The following is a 22728-nucleotide window of genomic DNA, read 5'->3' as shown; positions in this document are numbered from 1 at the left end:
AAGCCTCGGTATGAATGGCATATTTTATAATCTTTCTAATCTTCAAGCGCATTGCATCCATCTTGATCTTGTGATCATCGACGACATCTGCAACATGCAACTCCAATATCATCTTCTCCTCCTCATTTTTTTATAATTTTTCCTTCAAGTAATTGTTTTCTTCTTCAACTAAATTTAACCTCTCGACAATAGGGTCAGTTGGAATTTCCGGTTCACATACCTCCTAGATAAAAAAAATTATGTCATGTTGGTCGGCATAATTTTCATAAACAATAACTGAACCAAATAGTTATAAAAGATAATATATACCACATCCGAATCATAGACAGGACGAGGGCCGAAGGAGGCGGATACCAAAACCATCGCACTATATAATAACAAACAATAATAAAAGTAAGAAATTACACAAGTATCTATCTAAATCATACAAGTAATAACTTTTTTCTTTTAGAAAGAAGATAAGATCAAGAGGCTCACCACAGTGGTGCCGGCGACGAAATCGGCGCGGGCGATCGACGGTGGTGAGGACAGGGATGGGACAGGATAGACTGCCAAACCTAGACAAATCTCGAGAAAAACGGAGTTTGCATAAGCAGCTTCGAGAGGAGAAAGCTTAAGTATGGCTCGGGCATTTCATCGAACACCTCATGTGCATAGGAGGTGAGCTAGAGCACCACAAAGCTCTCCCCTCGCCGGCCAGAAAAACAGAGCAGTGGAGTGCTCTGCTCGCGGGCGAGGTATATATAGGCATCTCATTGGTCCCGGTTCGTGGCTAGAACGGGGACTAAAGGTCCCCCTTTGGTCCCGGTTCCAGCCACGAACCAGGACCAATGGTTGTGGGCCAGGAGCGAGGCACATTGGTCCCGGTTTGTGTCAGGAACCGGGACCAAAGTGTCCAGACGAACCGGGACCAATGCCCCACGAGGCCCGGCCGCCCCCCTGGCCTCATGAACCAGGACTGTTGCCCCCATGGGTCCCGGTCCGTGACTGAACCGGGACTAATGGGCTGGCCCGGCCTGGACCAAAGCCCTGTTTTCTACTAGTGTCGGTCCACTTATCTTCCACTCCGCCCTTGATCCCCCTTGCTTCCCATCCGCACCCACCTCGTCTGCCGCCACCGTTGTTTTTAGGGTAAGTACGATGGCGTGGTACTCAATGAAAGAGGATAAGTTGTTATGATGCGTGGTTGGCTATATCTGTGGACTTTGCAAGCAAGAAATCAAGGGGCACAGTCTTTTGGCGGCGCGTGTATGGTTCGTTTCATGCGCGAAAACACTTTGCGCCCTACGACATGCACATAATCCATGAATGCAATGTGAGGTCGTTAGGGCATCGATGGTACACCATCTGCAACTCCGTAAAGAAATTTTGCAACAGGGATGAACGAGTGGACGCAATGTGGCCATTGCGTGCGTCAACCATGGAGATCGTAAGTTTTGCTTCTTGTTGCTCTACATGTTGGTTAATTCATTCATTCACTCACTGATGCTCTACATGTTGTATAGCCCACACATTTTGCCGTGATGTACTACAGGACCGAGGGCAGGCCATTCACACACATACATAGTTGGATGAAGCTCAAGGGGCAGTTTGTGTGGGATGACATGTGCCGGCTCTGGTTATTGTAGTATCATTGAATTTGAAATTGGTGAAATCGAAAAACTTGTTGAACATCCAATTATCTTGTTGAATTGAAACTATTGTTGTACTAGAGATTCATTGAATTTGAAATCGGTGAAATCGAAAAACTTGTTGAACATCCAATTATCTTGTTGAATTGAAACCATTGTTGTACTAGAGATTCACTGAATTTGAAATCGGTGAAATCGAAAAACTTGTTGAACATCCAATTATCTTGTTGAATTGAAACTATTGCTGTACTAGAGATATTTGCATGCTATTTATATGGATGAATTGTACTATTTTCTATAATTATTTTGAGTTTTGCAGGCTCGATTTAGTTAAACGGATGAAATATCGTTTGTTTTATGTAAATTATATCCGTACTTTGCTGAATTCCATCGTGTTTGATGTAATTCATCCGATTTGTTGAAATCTGGTTTGAAATGTATGCGGGTACGGCTGAATTGTCAGCTCCCGCATCACTGTCCGCAGCTTGATTCCGAGCGGTCCATGGACGGATACAGTGTCCGATTTAGGAGTCAGCTTTGGAGATGCCCTAATGAGGCAACTATCCAACCTATGATGCCCAAAACCAACCAATATCGTTTAATGGGCTGGACGGTGGCTTTACCAAGGCAACATCAAACACGTGGCGGCCTTGCTCATGCGAGGAGACAGTTATGTCTATTACGTGTGGAAGGCCGGTCGTGTAACACTCAAAGGAACCACACAAGCTCTCACGCTTTGCAGCTCAAGATGATCAACATGGTATTACAGTTGCAGGAGTGTTGTGAGCTAGAGGAGCTAGCAACAATGCAGTTAAGCCTTTGAGGTGGAGCGAGGTATGTCGCTTGATGAAAATTCCATTGTTCATCTAGTATAAATATATTGGAATACCTTTTTCCAAGATTTACAACTATCTTCTTTGACACTGATATTACATATACACAAATACATCCATTTCTAAAGAAAACAACTCCAATTTTGTTTTTGTTTTTTTTGCGGGGATAAATAAGTCGTCGGGAAGGATTCCCACTAATGATTTGACTAATGGAAGATGCAATAACTAGAACACGTCTAATGGGAAAAAGTTTTGGAAAGACATTTGCAAACTTTCTGTACTCAAGTGAAGATGAGGGCATGAGGCATGTCTCAATGTCAAAAAATACCTATTACGGATGAATAATACATGGTAGATTTATCATGCACCCGAAGTGCGGGACCATTGACCATGGTTGGCTCCCTCCCGAAAGAAATTACTGTTGATCATCTGAAATAAAGTTGTGCCATGGCTTACATTAGTAGACCATGGTCGCCATTGCAATTGGCTGTCATGTAGAAGCTACTGTTACGGTTTTTGCCGGTGTGGTCTTCACCCTCTAGCTCGAGGCAATGTTGTAACTGGGCCACCACATTAGTCATTGTTGGACGTTGTGCGGGAGCATGGTCAGTGCACTTGAGCGCGAGATCCACGGCCTTCCACATGACATTGATGTTGTAGTCACCTTGCATGTGTGGATCAACCACTTCATCGATGTTGCCTCCTGTGAAGCGTAGTCATGTCCACTGGATTATATGGATGACCTCACCAGATTGTTGGATGGCTGGGCACCCTGTTATCACCTCCAGTAGTATGATGCCAAAGCTATACACATCGCTCTTTTCATTCAATTGTAGGACTGTTGCATACCTGCATATATACGTACAACATGCTTGAGATACATTTGCGTTACAGTTGACATGTAGGCGACTAAAAGATGGCAATAAGCTAGGTCAATTTACTCAGGTGCGAGGTAGCCTCTTGTGCCAATCACCCGCGCTGTGGATACGTGGGTATCATCGTCATGATTGAAAGCCTTCATCAAGCCAAAGTCGGCAACTTTGGCCTCAAGATTAGCATTCAGTAGGATGTTCGATGTCTTCACATCACGATGCACAAAGGGAGGGCTGCATGCCTTGTGCAGATAGTCAAGCCCTGCGTGCACACCATATTGTTCGATGGTGACATAAAAAAACACACATTAACATATGTAAAGTTCTAACGAAACATAGATATTAGTAGCAATATGAATAATTGCCCAGTTCCCAAATTAGAAGAAAATATATACCTTCCGCGGATTCTAGTGCAATACGGAGCCTCTGCCTCCAGGCTAAGGGTACAACGTTGCCGTCTTTCCCTGCAAAAGTGTGTCTCACGTAAGTAGTGTGGAAATTTGACACATAATGCTCTCTTTTTCAAAAAAAAAATCCTAATGCTTTTGTTAAAGATGGACTAGCACACCTCTGAGTTTATCTTCGAGGTTTCCTTCGGACATATGCTCGTAGACGAGTGCCAAATATTTTCCTTCTTTGCAGTAACCAATCAAGGATATAAGATTCTTGTGATGGATCTTCGTCAATGTCTGAGCCTGAGTGAGGAGAAGAAATATGTCATAAGTTTTAAAAAAATCTTCAAATGTACCATGCTCTTATTATACTTGACCAGACATTACCTCTGTCGAGAACTCTTTGATACCTTGACTGGACGACTGAGACAACAACTTGACTGCGACGTGAGTACCATCATGCAAGAAGCCATCATAAACAGTGCCAAACCCACCTTGGCCGAGCACTACCTTGAAGTTGTCTGTTATGACCTTCAGCTCCCTATACGTGAACTGGCGGTTCTCCAGTTCATGATGTCCATGTCCATTGCCTTCCCTCACCAATCCTTCAAATTTCAAGAATGAAATTATTACTTTCCACTCTTTTTGAGCAAAATTATTCATTGCACATGTGCGGATGTCATATATATGTATACCAATGTAGTGTTTACGCGAAGTGTTACCTTTCCTGTTTCTCACTCTGAAGATCAGTAGTACTACAAGTGCTCCTATCAGCAGAACTACAAATACGGGAACAACAATATAGGCGGCAAGCATAGAGTTGGTCTTCTTTTTTGTAAGCTGGCAAGAACCGTTGTTGCTACAAAGGTTTGGATTGTTGCCATATCTGCCAATAAAAAGAAAAACTAGATATCAGTTTTGAATATATATATATATATATATATATATATATATATATATATATATATATATATATATATATATATATATATATATATGTAGACACACACACATGATGTACTGACCTAATAACTAGGGGACCACCTTGAGTTCTCTTGAGAAGCCCGGGAGGAATTGAACCACTAAGCTGGTTGGCAGTCAAATCTCTAAGGAGGCCATATAGGGTTCACGTCAGTCAAACAATAGTGTACATAGTTATTAGTAGTCCTCAAAGATATCATAATGCAGAGCTTACAGCACAAGGAGAGTGGGTAGTCGTGAAAGGACATTAGGAATTGATCCTGTTAATTTATTGTTTGATAAATCCCTGAAATAAGTGAGAAAGCATACGAAATGTGTGAACCATTTCCCTAACAAAATTCACAGGGAAAATAGATTTAAAATGTCTACTTACAAATACTGGAGATCTTTGATATCAGCAAAATAAGGTGATATATCGCCGCTCAAACCGCCAGATGACACATTTCTTGCAGAACACAATTTTTTTTCAGTTGAAACAGAATTGTTCTTGGAATAATTTCTTGTGTGCGACAACAAATTAAATTCTTCAAAGCATAGCTGTAATTTTTTTTCCAAAAGGGCAAATTAAATTTGAACTTACATGCTTGTAATTCTTGGACGCCCAGAAATAGCATAGCTGCAGGTCAACCCGTCCCACGCAAAATTCTTCGGGGCGCACGGGTCACCCATCCAATTCTTCTTCACATGGTACTTAGCCTTAATGGCATTGATGGCAGAAACTTTTCCCCAGCAGTAACACAATAGACAAGGAAGCACAACTATCAGATCATGTAAGATCTGTTTTATGAAAAGCTTACTAAACTAAGAACCAAATATGATCTGATGTACGAAAATAAGCTTCCATATGTTTACCATCCTGACTGTCTGTTCCAATGTTGGCTGTGGAGATGACGGAGAAAAACTCGAAGGCGTTGATGATCGGTGGCAGTGTCGAGTTGGCAGTGGCGATCATGGTGTAGTTGTATTGGTTGTAGCCATGATGGGGTCCCATGTTAGATATGGCGTCGGCGACGAGGTACTCGAGCGTGTACGGGAGTTTATTCTTCTTGCTGTTGGCAATGACATTGAACTCGCGCACATCATTACTGGCCAGGATCTGCAGCTCGGCGACGTACAAGATACCAATGCACCTACGATTAGTTAAAGGGTTAAACTAATTAAGTACACTCCTATATTAGTAGTACTATAGATGATAACCCGCATGTTGCAGCAGATATTTATAGGAAGTAAAAGTTGTAAGCCACATAAAGTAAACGATTGTGTGACAGGCATTCAGTCCTTCCTTATAGATGTTAAGAAACTTTGATATGCAAAGCTACAATGTTCTTTAGCCCAGATGTTAGAGTACCATGCTATTTGTTATGTTCTCTTACTTAAATTTAACAATATAATATAATTAATATGCCCATTGGTGTTCCAAAAGTACCTTACCGGATTCCTAGAGATGAAGCGACTTGGGTTGACCTTATACTCCTTCGTCCCAAATTAAAATATCTAGACAAATCTAAGACAAGTAATTTGGGACGGAGGTTGTACAATGTTATGTATCAAAAAATGACACTTTTTTTGAAGTCAAGAGATCCGTTGTAAGATCACGAGCCATATTACAAATCTCATGGTTGATCAAACAGCTATGACACTCCTAAACACAAATTATCTAATTCACCATATGTGCCCTTAGTTACCACTTCATAGGGAATTCGAAAAACTCCTATAGTAGTGTGGGAGAAGGGAACTACACCTATGTGAACCTATGGCCTCCTTACGTAAGTTTTTATAATAACTAATCCCCCCCCCCCCCTCCCCCAACCCCCCAAAAAAAATTGTTGGGAGAATAACACACGAAAACGAAACCACATGGAAAGCATGTTTTGAAGTTAAAAAAAACTTTAACAATTTAATGATGTTAAGAAGGTGCTGTTTTATTGATATGCAAAATTACAGGATATGAACTATGAAAATAACAAAATTAAAATTGAATAGTGCCGAACAGCAACATCACTATTCATTGCTGAATTTTTTTTTTCATAGCTCAGTCTTGTAATGTGTTTCAACTTGAAATTTCTCATGGCAATAAAACCTCACCCTCTTAATATCCTGTATTTCTTTTAGATTTTTTCGAAACTTTTAAACGTGGTTTCCACAAAGTTTTTGTTGAATTGTTGGCAACTACTATATAATTGGGATGATGTGACAATGGTGCATAGCTGCATGTGCGCTAAAATAAGTAAGTGGGGATCCTGCTAAATATAGAAGATTGACTAGGTTCTTTGGGGTGTAAATATGCAGCTGCGTACCCGGGAACTTTTTTTTTTTTGGAGGGTACGTACCCGGGAACTGGGTAGGCGTGGTTTGGCTCGACGTCCCACGAGAAGTCAATGGTCTTGTTCCTGGAGTCGTTGCGCGCGATGATGGCGCTCTGCATTACGGCGGACGGCACATGGAAGCGGAGGTTGCCGATAGTCTCCCGGACCTTCTCCGTCGTTGAGATGTCCGTCCACACCTCGGGGTCGCTCCACGGCACCCAAGCCCGGTCGTACGGATCGTCCGGGTACCTGACAGGCAACACGCCCGTGTCACCCAGGCTGCGCCTGTCGATCAGGACCAGCCCCTGCGTCGCGTTCGCCTGCGGGTACAGCGAGTTCTCGAGAGGCCTCAGCGCCAGCGCCGAGATGAACGGCGTCCCGGCGCCGACGTTCACCAGGCAGACCTGCACCGAGTCGTCGGGGATCACGGCGATGGCCTCGGCGACCACCGCCGCGTCGACCTTGGACATGTTCACCGTCCGCCAGAAGTTGACGCCGAGGTAGAGAGGTTGAAGGCGGGGAGCTTGCTGAGCCCGTCGTAGTCGCCGTACCTGAAGGTGGCGCGGACCAGGTACTTGGACCCCGGCGTGAGGGACGGCAGGGTGTAGCAGCCCCGGGCCGTGTCTGGGAAGCTGCGCACGTTGAGGTGGGTTCGTGACATGCGCGGATCCATGTTCACTGTTAGAGTTGTGTCGAATATAGTGTACAAGGTAGGTTACAGTTGGACTTGTAGTTGTATTGTGTTTAGATAGGATATGGAGTCATGTTCAAGTAGGACACTTTTATCTTAGGCCTCTCATATATATCGGGTGTAGACACACGATGTAACCTATGCCAACATAATAGCACAGGCGTGCAAGGAGGAGCCCGCGAAGTGTGCCGGCGCCCGGGTGGCCGGTGTGCGGTATTGTGACGGTGTCATGGGGAGGAGCGCCCGTAGTCAGGCCCCGGGGATGTAGCCATATCGGTGAACCTCGTTAACAAATCTCGGTGTCGTGCTTATATGATTGCTTGGTCCTCGGATGATCGACGGTATGCCTCGGGTTTATTCTAACAAGTGGTATCAGAGCTAGGTTGGACGAAGGTGGATCGTGAATGGAGCCGGAAGATATCGTTGGAGTTCTGTAGGGATGATCGCAGTCGTTAGAGAATCGACTTGAGGGGATCTGAGAAGCAGAATCAGCGGTTGTAATCTTCTTGAGGCGATCAGAGAGGCAGCGCATGCAGCAGCTGATCGGTTCGGCGGCGGCAGGCAGGCAAGCAACGTGCATAGTGTTCGAAATCAATTCGGTCTCGGCGAGATCGATCGTGATTGACGGAACGCATAGCAGGGCAGGCCAGCAGACCCAGCGCAAGCAGCATCAGCGACGCAGATTGGAGGCCCAACCGGAGAGCTAAGCTGAGTGGAAGCCCCACGAAGGCCCAATCAGGCTGCCGCGTGGGTGCGTGCAGACGTGAGTTTTGTTTTGGACCAAAAGAAGAGGACCGAGTCCTGTGTACGACACGGAGAGAGGCAGATCAGATCGATTCAGTGGAAGAAAACTACCCATCGTGTTGTGCATCCGTCAGGAATTAGCAGAGGTTGTGGCAAGGCAAAGGCAGCATCGGAAGTTGTGTAAAGGGAGCACACCACGTGAAGAGGCCAAAAGGTTTTTTCTTTTGCTGGGATTTGGTGCATGTACACGGTTGTGTACTTAGGCACCGCGTGGGAGCTCAGTTATTTTTCATCGAGTTAGCCGTATGAAGAACCGTCACGCCAATGGGTATTAGGTTTGAGGTGAAGAAGTTCGCGGAACTGAAAACCTTGGATTATGGCAGACACAGATGAAAGATTTGTTGGCACAACAGAGATGCTTGAAGGCGTTGCGGAAAGTTATGTCAGCTAAGATGGGATTATCATGTGATGGATTAGAATTTGATTTGAGAGCCTGGAGTGTGTCATGTAGCCAGACAAGTTCGGCTTGGCCGGACTGGACGGTCTGACGGATCGACACAAGTCGGTTGGTACAGAAGACGGTGGTGGGATCGGCGAAGATGCTGATGGTGACCGACTTCTTGGCGTGGAAACACGTGGCGCAGGCCTGAGGGCTTGTGTGACTTCGACAAGACTATGGCGCGGGGTTGATTCAAGATGGTGCACATGAAGCTTGAAGTCGACGGGGCGCAAGGGTGGACTGATCATCTACCATGGAGTCATGTTGAAGGTGGAGCTGGAGTCTGAAGACTTCACTCGGTGCTGGATTGAGGGGCTACGGTGTAAGGATCCAGGGAATCGAAGCCTATTCAGCAAGGGGGGAAAGCGAGTGACATGTAGTTCGGACTGGAGCCAGTGGTCTGATGGAAGCCTGAAACTCGTCATCGGTCGGCGATGATCGATGGTACTCTGCAGTGGGGGTTGAGTGGTGTGGGTTCGCGACCCTTGAGACTCGACCGGGACAGCGGAGGCTCGACGCGGTAATAGCGGCGATGCATGCGGCGCGCACGGGACATGGAGACGGGCCAGGGCTCTGGTGGTCATACATGTGGTGAGACAACTGCGAATTTGACTCGGGATGACTACAAGCAATGGTGAAATTCCTTCAAGTTTCAGACAAGCGGTCAAGAAAGGAGCGGTGATGTTGAGTTCAGGTAACTCTTATGTGTGACACCCAATATGTGAGTTGTTCACTTTCACGCAGGTCAGTGATCGGTGTGTGATGGCGTTGGACTGATACTCTGAAAGTTGGGAACGCAAACTAGAGTAATGTGGAACTTAATTTCGCTCGAGTGTTGACTGTGGTCAAGAAAAGAAGGGACTACAAGTTGCAGGTGGAGTCACATGGAGTCTTTGGAGTAGCAGCGGTGCTCATGGGATAAGCTCAAGTCCAATGTACATGGAAGTTTGATGCATTGACGAATTCAAGATGGTGGAGAATATTCGCCAAGGTGGAGTTTGTTGGAGTTGTGTCGAATATAGTATACAAGGTAGGTTACAGTTGGACTTGTAGTTGTATTGTATTTAGATAGGATATGGAGTCGTGTCCAAGTAGGACACTTGTATCCTAGGCTTCTCATATATATATCGGAGGTAGACACACGATGTAACCTATGCCAACATAATAGCACAGGCGCGCAAGGGGGAGCCGGCGGCGTGTGCCGGCGCCCGGGTGGCCGGTGTGCGGTATTGTGACAGTGTCATGGGGAGGAGCGCCCGTAGTCAGGCCCCGAGGATGTAGCCATATCGGTGAACCTCGTTAACAAATCTCGATGTCGTGATTGTGTAATTGCTTGGTCCTCGGATGATCGACGGTATGCCTGAGATTTATTCTAACATTCACGGGAGATGTCGCGGTTGGAGCCGGCGTCCGTGAACCCGGAGTCGGAGGTGTACGGTATCTTGGTGGCGGCGTCCACGTAGCCGCTCTGCTCCGGCAGCCCGCAGTCTATGCTGATGAAGCCTGCATTGTGTGTATGGGATTTGATGAAACCATGAACACACCCACTTTTACTTTCTAACCTGCCGAGATATAATTCCCCTAGAAAAAAGAAAAACTACCGAGATATTGTCCATTCCTAGCTGTTATCCAAAGAAAACAAGCATCCGTGGATGATTGCAAGCTCACCTGTGATACTAGGCGTTCGCTGGCCGCGGACTTGAAGTACGCCGGCGGCGACGGCGAGGCCGAGCAGGAGCCTCAGCCACGGCCGAGCCGCTATCACCATTGATCGCCCCATTCCACTACACGCGCACATGCGGGGCCAAGCACCAACCCAGAAGTAACTTCTAACTTGGACAAATTATGCGCTTCACTAATTAAGTACCCCTATGTAGTTAGCCCTTAACCTAGTTTTTTTTTTTTTTTTGCGGCCTTTGCCAACCACATCCACAGGCCAGTGAGCTTGTAAAAATATCTAGTGTTCGGCGACGACTGAGCTTCCAGTTGACTTGATTGATGATGAGAGTTCATTTGTCAACTGTCTCGCTGGTTGGAAAAAAAATGTCTCGCTGGTTGCACGCTACAGATAATGCTACCGATTATACAGCCGTAGAGCATCTCTAGGCCTTCTGTAATGTGCAACTCCTCAAAGAACCCCCTAGAACTTAACTCCCCCCAATTTTGAGGAGTGTAACTTTTGATCACCTAGCCCTTCTTCATAACTTAACTCCTTATAATTTCGTTTGCTACTTCCTTCATCCTTTGCATACAAACTCTATTTCGACTATATTTGCACAATGTAATGATTCAATAGATGACATTTCTAGTGCTCATATATACCAACAACATTTCAAACTTTAAATATTCAAATTCAAACACAACATAGGGTCTAAATGAAGTAATAATCCAAATAAAACATGAGAAAAGCACAACAACCAAGTGTTGTCAAATGCCCACAAGTGCTCAAGAAGATCATCCTGGAGTTGGTGATGAGTTTCTTCGTTCTCCGTCATGCGATGCACTATGAGGAATCTTTAAATCATGTTAGCATGATGCTCTGCCTCGACATGTTCCATATTGTGGAGGTACATAGAGTCCTCCGGGTCGACTTTTGGAGCTCCTGTCTCCCCCGGAAGATTAAGATCTTCGCATGCTTACTGGTTCGAGACCGCCTCAGCACCAGGGCAAAATTGCATGCAAAACAGTGCACCCCCTCCACCACTTGCACCTCCTGCTCGCGCGACAAGACTACTGACCACATCTTCGCCGCCTGGTGTCGCGCGACCTCCACCTGGGCCTGCCTAGGGATGGGTCCCTTCCACTCGGCCGGCGAGATCCTCTCTTCACCACCGTTGGTCTCGGGCTCGGCCGACGCATGGAAATACAGCCTCCTGGTGCTTCACTGGCAGATTTGGAAGGCCGGGAACGATGCCACCTTCAACAATATTAGACGACATGCTTGTGACATCCTCACCAAGGTGGCGCATGACCTCCTGCCTTGGAGCCGCCGTTTCGATGCCACGTCCAGGGAGCGGATCTTGTCGATCCACACTTTTTTTCTGTCTACGACCTAGCTCCCCCACCCCTTTGTGTACTGTCACTTCTTATCTTTATGTTTTTTACCTTCTTGATGAAAAACACCGTATGACCACCAAGTCATTCGAGTGATATAACAACCGGTCGGGCCTAGTCCCCCCCCCCCCCCCCCCGTCATTCTCGAAAAAACATAGAGTCCTTCGGGTGACCTCTCTCATCTTCGGTGATCTTCTTTTTTTTGAGTTGTGCAAGATAATACATGTTATCTGTTGGGGAACGTAGCAATAATTCAAAATTTTCCTACGTGTCACAAAGATTAATCTAGGAGATGCTAGCAACGAGAGAGAGGGAGTGCATCTTCATACCCTTGAAGATCGCTAAGCGGAAGCGTTACAAGAACGCGGTTGATGGAGTCGTACTCGCGGCGATTCAAATCGCGGAAGATCCGATCTAGCGCCGAACAGACGGCGCCTCCGCGTTCAACACACGTATAGTCCGGGGACGTCTCCTCCTTCTTGATCCAGCAAGGGGAGAGGAAAAGTTGAGGGAGGACTCCGGCAGCACGACGGCATGGTAGTGGAGCTTGTGGTATTTCTGCAGGGCTTCGCCAAGCTCTACGGAGGAGAAGGAAGAGTTGGAGGAGGGAGGGGCTGCGCCAGGGAAGGGGTGCGGCTGCCCTCTCTCTCCCTCACTATATATAGGGGGAAGGGGTGGAGGAGACGCCCTAGGGTTCCCTAGGGGAGGGGCGGCGGCCACAAGGGAAACCCTAGATGGGTTTGGGCGCCCCCACCCCTAGGAAACTTGCCCCCCAAGCCGGGAGGGGCGCCTGCCCTAGGGGAGGCGCCCCCACCTCTCCAGGTTACGTGAGAGGGGTTGGGAGGGGCGCACAGCCCCTTAGTGGGCTGGTGTGCCCCCTCCCCTTGGCCCATAAGGCCCCCCAACGCTTGTCGGGGCCTCCGAAATACCTTTCGGTCACGCTGGTCGTCACCCGGTACTCCCAGAACAATTCCGGACTCCAATACCCTTCGTCCAATATATCGATCTTCACCTCCGGACCATTCCGGAGTTCCTCGTCACATCCGGGATCTCATCTGTGACTCCGAACAACCTTCGGTAACCACATACTATTTCCCATAACAACTCTAGCGTCACCGAACCTTAAGTGTGTCGACCCTACGGGTTCGGGAACCGTGCAAACATGACCAAGACGTTCTCCAGCCAATAACCAACAGCGGGATCTGGATACCCATGTTGGCTCCCACATGTTCCACGATGATCTCATCAGATGAACGACAATGTCGTGGATTCAATCAATCCCGTATACAATTCCCTTTGTCTATCGGTATGTTACTTGCTCGAGATTCGATCGTCGGTATCCCAATACCTCGTTCAATCTCGTTACCGGCAAGTCTCTTTACTCGTTCCGTAACGCATGATCCCGTGGCTAACTCATTAGTCACATTGAGCTCATTATGATGATGCATTACCGAGTGGGCCCAGAGATACCTCTCCGTCATACAGAGTGACAAATCCCAGTCTCGATTCGTGTCAACCCAACAGACACTTTTGGAGATACCTGTAGTGCACCTTTATAGCCACCCAGTTACGTTGTGACGTTTGGTACACCCAAAGCATTCCTACGGCATCCGGGAGTTGCACAATCTCATGGTCTAAGGAAATGATACTTGACATTAGAAAAGCTCTTAGCAAACGAACTACACGATCTTGTGCTATGCTTAGGATTGGGTCTTGTCCATCACATCATTCTCCTAATGATGTGATCCCGTTATCAATGACATCCAATGTCCATGGTCAGGAAACCATAACCATCTATTGATCTACGAGCTAGTCAACTAGAGGCTTACTAGGGACATGTTGTGGTCTATGTATTCACACATGTATTACGGTTTCCAGTTAATACAATTATAGCATGAACAATAGACAATTATCATGAACAAGGAAATACAATAATAACCATTTTATTATTGCCTCTAGGGCATATTTCCAACAGTCTCCCACTTGCACTAGAGTCAATAATCTAGTTCACATCACTATGTGATTGTAATGAATCCAACACCCATGGGGTTTGTTCATATCTCACTTGTGAGAGAGGTTATTAGTCAACGGGTCTGAACCTTTCAGATCCATGTGTGCTTTACAAATCTCTATGTCATCGTGTAGATGCAGCTACCACGCGCTACTTGGAACTATTCCAAATAACCTCTCTACTATACGAATCCGGTTTACTACTCATAGTCATCCGGATTAGTGTCAAAGTTTGCATCGACGAACTCTTTTACCACCTCCATAATCGAGAAAATTCCTTAGTCCACTAGTTACTAAGGATAAATTTGACCGCTGTCATGTGATCCATTCCTGGATCACTCTTTTACCCCTTGACTGACTCATGGCAAGGCATACTTCAGGTGCGGTACACAGCATAGCATACTGTAGAGCCTACGTCTAAAGCATAGGGGACGACCTTCGTCCTTTCTCTCTCTTCTGCCGTGGTCAGGTCTTGAGTCTTACTCAATACTCATACCTTGTAACACAGCCAAGGACTCCTTTGCTGATCTATTTTGAACTCCTTCAAAATCTTGTCACGGTATGTATTCATTTGAAAGTACTATTAAGCGTTTTTGATCTATCCTTATAGATCTTGATGCTCAATGTTCAAGTAGCTTAATCCAGGTTTTCCATTGAAAAACACTTTTCAAATAACCATGTATGCTTTCCAGGAATTCTACATCATTTCTGATCAACAATATGTTAACAACATATACTCACCAAAATTCTATAGTGCTCCCACTCACTTCTTTGGAAATACAAGTTTCTCATAAACTTTGTATAAACCCAAAATCTTTGATCATCTCATCAAAGCGTACATTCCAACTCCGAGATGCTTACTCCGGTCCTTAGATGGATCGCTGGAGCTTTGCGTACTTGTTAGCATCTTTCAGGATTGACAAAACCTTCTGGTTGTATCACATACAACCTTTCCTCAAGAAAATCGTCGAGGAAACAATGTTTTGACATCCTATCTGCAAGATTTCATAAATAATGCAATAACTGCTAATAAGATTCCAACAGACTCTTAGCATCGCTACGAGTGAGAAAGTCTCATCGTAGTCAACTCCTTGAACTTGTCGGAAAACATCTTAACGACAAATCGAGCTTTCTTAATGGTGACACTTACCATCATTGTCCGTCTTCGTCTTAAAGATCCATTTATTCTCAATGGCTTGCCGATCATCGGGCAAGTCCACCAAAGTCCATACTTTGTTCTCATACATGGATCCTATCTCGGATTTCATGGCTTCCAGCCATTTGTTGGAATCCGGGCCCACCATCGCTTCTTCATAGCTCGTAGGTTCATTGTTGTCTAGCAACATGACTTCCAAGAAAGGATTACCGTACCACTCTGAAGTAGTACGCATCCTTGTCAACCTACGAGGTTTGGTAGTGACTTGATCTGAAGTTTCATGATCTCTATCATAAGCTTCCACTTCAATTGGTGTAGGTGCCACATGAACAACTTCATGTGCCCTGCTACACACTAGTTGAAGTGACGGTTCAATAACCTCATCAAGTCTCCACCATCCTCCCACTCAATTCTTTCGAGAGAAACTTTTCCTCAAGAAAGGACCCGTTTCTAGAAACAATCACTTTTGCTTCCGGATCTGAAATAGGAGGTATACCCAACTATTTTGGGTATTCTATGAAGATGCATTTATCCGCTTTGGGTTCGATCTTATCAGCCTGAAATTTTTTTACATAAGCGTCGCAGCCCCAAACTTTTAAGAAACGACAGCTTAGGTTTCTCTAAACCATAGTTCATACGGTGTCGTCTCAACGGAATTGCGTGGTGCCCTATTTAAAGTGAATGCGGTTGTCTCTAATGCCTAACCCATAAACGATAGTGGTAATTCGATGAGAGACATCATGGTATGCACCATATCCAATAGGGTGCAGTTATGATGTTTGGACACACCATCACACTATCGTGTTCCAGGCGGTATTAGTTGTGAAACAATTTTCACAATGTCTTAATTGTGTGCCAAACTCGTAACTCAGATATTCATCTCTATGATCATATCATAGACATTTTATCCTCTTGTCACGACGATCTTTAACTTCACTCTGAAATTACTTAAACCTTTCAATAATTCACACTTGTGTTTCATCAAGTAAATATACTTAGCATCTACTCAAATCATCTGTGAAGTAAGAACATAACGATATCCACTGCGTGCCTCAGCACTCATTGGACTGCACACATCAAAATGTATTACTTCCAACAAGATGCTTTCTTGTTCCATCTTACTGAAAACGAGACCTTTCAGTCATCTTGCCCATGTGGTATTATTTGCATGTCTCAAGTGATTCAAAATCAAGTGAGTCCAAATGATCCATCTGTATGGAGTTTCTTCATGCATATATACCAATAGACATGGTTCACATGTCTCAGTCTTTTCAAAAACGAGTGAGTCCAAAGATCCATCAACATGGAGCTTCTTCATGCGTTTTATACCAATATGACTCAAATGGCAGTGCCACAAGTATGTGGTACTATCATTACTATCTTATATCTTTTGGCATGAACATGTGCATCACTGCGGTCGAAGTTCAATAAACCATTCATTTTAGGTGCAAGACCATTGAAGGTATTATTCAAATAAACAGAGTAACCATTATTCTCCTTAAATGAATAACCGTATTGCGATAAACATAATCCAATCATGTCTATGCTCAACGCAAACACCAAATAACAATTATTTAGGTTTAACACCAATCCCGATGGTAGAGGGAGCGTGCGATGTTTGATCACATCAACCTTGGAAACACTTCCAACACATATCGTCATCTCACCTTTAGCTAGTCTCCGTAGCCTTTTATTTCGAGTTACTAACACTTAGCAACCGAACCGATATTTATTACCCTGGTGCTACTAGGAGTACTAGTAAAGTACACAGTAATATAACGTATATTCAAAATACTTTTGTCGACCTTACCAGCCTTCTCATCTACCAAGTATCTAGGGTAGTTCTGCTTCAGTGACCGTTCCCCTCATTACAGAAGCACTTAGTCTCGGGTTTGGGTTCAACCTTGGGTTTCTTCACTAGAGCAGCAACTGATTTGCCGTTTCATGAAGTATCCCTTCTTTCCCTTGCCCTTCTTGAAACTAGTGGTTTTACTAACCATCAACAATTGATGCTCCTACTTGATTTCTACTTTCGCGGTGTCAAACATCGCGAATTATTCAAGGATCATCATGTCTATCCCTGATGTGTTATAGTTCATCACGAAGCTCTAATAGCTTGGTGGCAGTGACTATGGAGAACCATCACTATCTCATCTGGAAGATCAACTCCCACTCGATTCAAGCGATTGTAGTACTCAGACAATCTGAGCACATGCTCAATGATTGAGCTTTTCTCCCTTAGTTTGCAGGCTTAAGAAACTTGTCAGAGGTCTCATACCTCTTGACGTGGGCACTAGTCTGAAATCCCAATTTCAGTCTTTGGAACATCTCATATGTTCTGCAACATTTCAAAACCGTCTTTGGTGCCACTATTCTAAACCGTTAGCATTACGCACTGAACTATCACGTAGTCATCAAAACGTGTATGTCAGATCTTTCGCAACATCCACAGACGACGCTCGAGGTTCAGCACACCGAGTGGTGCATTAAGGACATAAGCCTTCTGCGCAGCAATGAGGATAATCCTCAGTTTACGGACCCAGTCCGCATAATTTCTACTATCAACTTTCAACTAAATTTTCTCTAGGAACATATCTTAAACAGTAGAACTAAAGCGTAAGCTACGACATAATTTGCAGAGACCTTTTGACTATGTTCATGATAATTAAGTTCATCTGATTATTTAATAAACTCCCACTTAGATAGACATCCCTCTAGTCATCTAAGTGATACATGATCCGAGTAAACTAGGTCGTGTCCGATCATCACGTGAGACGGACTAGTCATCATCGGTGAACATCTTCATGTTGATCGTATCTACTATACGACTCATGTTCGACCTTTCGGTCTCTTGTGTTCCGAGGCCATGTTTGTACATGCTAGGCTCGTCAAGTCAACCTAAGTGTTTCGCATGTGTAAATTGGCTTACACCCGTTGTATGCGAACGTTAGAATCTATCACACCCGATCATCACGTGGTGCTTCGAAACAACGAACCTTCGCAACGGTGCACAATTAGGGGGAACACATCTCTTGAAATTTTAGTGAGGGATCATCTTATTTATGCTACCGTCGTTCTAAGCAAATAAGATGTAAACATGAGAAACATCACATGCAAATCATAAAGTGACATGATATGGCCAATATCATCTTGCGCCTTTGATCTCCATCTACGAGGCGCGGCATGATCACCTTCGTCACTGGCATGACACCATGATCTCCATCATCGTGTCTTCATGAAGTTGTCTCGCCAACTATTACTTCTACTACTATAGCTAACGGTTAGCAATAAAGTAAAGTAATTACATGGCGTTTTTCATTGACACGCAGGTCATACAATAAATTAAGACAACTCCTATGGCTCCTGTCGGTTGTCATACTCATCGACATGCAAGTCATGATTCCTATTACAAGAACATGATCAATCTCATACATCACATATATATATAATTCATTACATCCTTTTGGCCATATCACATCACATAGCATACCCTGCAAAAACAAGTTAGACGTCCTCTATTGTTGTTGCATGTTTTACGTGGCTGCTATGGGTTTCTAGCAAGAACGTTTCTTACCTACGCAAAAGCCACAACGGTGATATGCCAATTGCTATTTACCCTTCATGAGGACCCTCTTCATCGAATCTGATCCGACTAAAGTGGGAGAGACAGACACCCGCTAGCCACCTTATGCATCAAGTGCATGTCAGTCGGTGGAACCTGTCTCACGTAAGTGTACGTGTAAGGTCGGTCTGGGCCGCTTCATCCCACAATGCCGCCGAATAAATATAAGACTAGTAACGGCAAGCAAATTGAACAAATCATCGCCCACAACTACTTTGTGTTCTACTCGTGCATAGAATCTACGCATAGACCTAGCTCATGATGCCACTGTTGGGGAACGTAGCAATAATTCAAAATTTTCCTACGTGTCACCAAGATTAATCTAGGAGATGCTAGCAATGAGAGAGAGGGAGTGCATCTTCATACCCTTGAAGATCGCTAAGCGGAAGCGTTACAAGAACGCGGTTGATGGAGTCGTACTCGCGGCGATTCAAATCGCGGAAGATCCGATCTAGCGCCGAACAGACGGCGCCTCCGCGTTCAACACACGTACAGCCCGGGGACGTCTCCTCCTTCTTGATCCAGCAAGGGGAGAGGAGAAGTTGAGGGAGGACTCCGGCAGCACGACGGCCTGGTGGTGGAGCTTGTGGTATTTCTGCAGGGCTTCGCCAAGCTCTACGGAGGAGAAGGAAGAGTTGGAGGAGGGAGGGGCTGCGCCAGGGAAGGGGTGCGGCTGCCCTCTCTCTCCCTCACTATATATAGGGGGAAGGGGGTGGAGGAGACGCCCTAGGGTTCCCTAGGGGAGGGACGGCGGCCACAGGGGAAACCCTAGATGGGTTTGGGCGCCCCCACCCCTAGGAAACTTGCCCCCCAAGCCGGGAGGGGCGCCTGCCCTAGGGGAGGCGCCCCCACCTCTCCAGGTTACGTGAGAGGGGTTGGGAGGGGCGCACAGCCCCTTAGTGGGCTGGTGTGCCCCCTCCCCTTGGCCCATAAGGCCCCCCAACGCTTGTCGGGGCCTCCGAAACACCTTTCGGTCACGCTGGTCGTCACCCGGTACTCCCAGAACAATTCCAGACTCCAATACCCTTCGTCCAATATATCGATCTTTACCTCCGGACCATTCCGGAGTTCCTCGTCACGTCTGGGATCTCATCCGGGACTCCGAACAACCTTCGGTAACCACATACTATTTCCCATAACAACTCTAGCGTCACCGAACCTTAAGTGTGTAGACCCTACGGGTTCGGGAACCATGCAGACATGACCGAGACGTTCTCCGGCCAATAACCAACAGGGGGATCTAGATACCCATGTTGGCTCCCACATGTTCCACGATGATCTCATCGGATGGACCACAATGTCGGGGATTCAATCAATCCTGTATACAATTCCCTTTGTTTATCGGTATGTTACTTGCCCGAGATTCGATCGTCGGTATCCCAATACCTCGTTCAATCTCATTACCGGCAAGTCTCTTTACTCGTTCCGTAACGCATGATCTCATGGCTAACTCATTAGTCACATTGAGCTCATTATGATGATGCATTACCGAGTGGGCCCAGAGATACCTCTCCGTCATACGGAGTGACAAATCCCAGTCTCGATTCGTGTCAACCCAACAGACACTTTCGGAGATACCTGTAGTGCACCTTTATAACCACCCAGTTACGTTGTGACGTTTCGTACACCCAAAGCATTCCTACGGCATCCGGGAGTTGCACAATCTCATCTGTTGGGGATCGTAGCAGAATTTTAAAATTTTCCTACGCTCACCAAGATCCATCTATGGAGTATACTAGCAACGAGGGGAAAGGAGTGCATCTACATACCCTTGTAGATCGCGAGCGGAAGCGGTCCAATGAACGTGGTCGATGGAGTCGTACTCGCCGTGATCCAAATCACCGTTGACCGAGTGCCGAAGGGACGGCACCTCCGCGTTCAACACACGTACGGTGCAGCGACGTCTCCTCCTTCTTGATCCAGCAAGGAGGAAGGATAGGTTGATGGAGATCCAGCAGCACGACGGCGTGGTGGTGGATGTAGCGGGATCTCGGCAGGGCTTCGCCGAGCTTCTGCGAGAGGGAGAGGTGTTGCAGGGGAAGAGGGAGGCGCCCAACGCTGTTATACTACTGCCCTCCCTCCCCCCCCCCTTTATATAGGCCCCCTGGGAGGGGGGGCGCCGGCCAGGAGCCCATCTACATGGGGGGCGGCGGCCAGGGGGGAGACTTGCCCCCCAAGGCAAGTGGGGCGCCCCCCCACCCTAAGGTTTCCAACCCTAGGCGCAGGGGGGAGGCCCATGGGGGGCGCCCCAGCCCACTAAGGGCTGATTCCCTTCCCACTTCAGCCCATGGGGCCCTCCGGGATAGGTGGCCCCACCCGGTGGACCCCCGGTACCCTTCCGGTGGTCCCGGTACAATACTGATAACCCCCGAAACTTTCCCGGTGGCCGAAACTTGACTTCCTATCTATAATTCTTCACCTCCGGACCATTCTGGAACTCCTCGTGACGTACGGGATCTCATCCGGGACTCCGAACAACTTTCGGGTTTCCGCATATTCATATCTCCACAACCCTAGCGTCACCGAACCTTAAGTGTGTAGACCCTACGGGTTCGGGAGACATGCAGACATGACCGAGACGCCTCTCCGGTCAATAACCAATAGCGGGATCTGGATACCCATGTTGGCTCCCACATGTTCCACGATGATCTCATCAGATGAACCACGATGTCGAGGATTCAATCAATCCCGTATACAATTCCCTTTGTCAATCGGTATGTTACTTGCCCGAGATTCGATCGTCGGTATCCCAATACCTTGTTCAATCTCGTTACCGGCAAGTCTCTTTACTCGTACCGCAATGCATGATCCCGTGACTAACTCCTTAGGCACATTGAGCTCATTATGATGATGCATTACCGAGTGGGCCCAGAGATACCTCTCCGTCACACGGAGTGACAAATCCCAGTCTCGATCCGTGCCAACCCAACAGACACTTTCGGAGATACCCGTAGTGTACCTTTATAGTCACCCAGTTACGTTGTGACGTTTGGCACACCCAAAGCACTCCTACGGTATCCGGGAGTTGCACGATCTCATGGTCTAAGGAAAAGATACTTGACATTGGAAAAGCTCTAGCAAACGAACTACACGATCTTTGAGCTATGCTTAGGATTGGGTCTTGTCCATCACATCATTCTCCTAATGATGTGATCCCGTTATCAACGACATCCAATGTCCATAGTCAGGAAACCATGACTATCTATTGATCAACGAGCTAGTCAACTAGAGGCTTACTAGGGACACGTTGTGGTCTATGTATTCACACATGTATTACGATTTCCGGATAACACAATTATAGCATGAACAATAGACAATTACCATGAACAAAGAAATATAATAATAACCATTTATTATTGCCTCTAGGGCATATTTCCAACAGTCTCCCACTTGCACTAGAGTCAATAATCTAGTTACATTGTGATGAATCGAACACCCATTGTGTCCTGGTGTTGATCATGTTTTGCCCTAGGGAGATGTTTAGTCAACGGATCTGCCACATTCAGGTCCGTATGTACTTTACAAATATCTATGTCTCCATTTTGAACACTTTCACGAATGGAGTTGAAGCGACGCTTGATATGCCTGGTCTTCCTGTGAAACCTGGGCTCCTTCGCAAGGGCAATAGCTCCAGTGTTGTCACAGAAGAGAGTCATCGGGCCCGACGCATTGGGAATCACCCCTAGGTCGGTAATGAACTCCTTCATCCACACTGCTTCCTGTGCTGCCTCCGAGGCTGCCATGTACTCCGCTTCACATGTAGACCCTGCCACGACGCTTTTTGTTGCAACTGCACTAGCTTACTGCTCCTCCATTCAAAATATACACGTATCCGGTTTGTGACTTCGAGTCATCCAGATCTGTGTCGAAGCTAGCGTCGACGTAATCCTTTACGACGAGCTCTTCGTCACCTCCATAAACGAGAAACATATCCTTA

At 46.2% G+C, this 22728-nt stretch overlaps 1 pseudogene; it reads right to left on the bottom strand.

Annotated features, from left to right (window-relative positions):
* Nucleotides 1-2614: 2614 nt before the first annotated feature.
* On the bottom strand, nt 2615-10717 carry LOC109749340 (senescence-induced receptor-like serine/threonine-protein kinase; annotated as a pseudogene).
* Between the last annotated feature and the right edge of the window lie 12011 nt (nt 10718-22728).

This window comes from Aegilops tauschii, chromosome 1 (assembly GCF_002575655.3).
Source record: "Aegilops tauschii subsp. strangulata cultivar AL8/78 chromosome 1, Aet v6.0, whole genome shotgun sequence".
NCBI lineage: Eukaryota > Viridiplantae > Streptophyta > Magnoliopsida > Poales > Poaceae > Aegilops > Aegilops tauschii.
The sequence above is the reverse complement of the archived record's forward strand: the minus strand, read 5'-3'. Positions and strand labels throughout refer to the sequence as shown.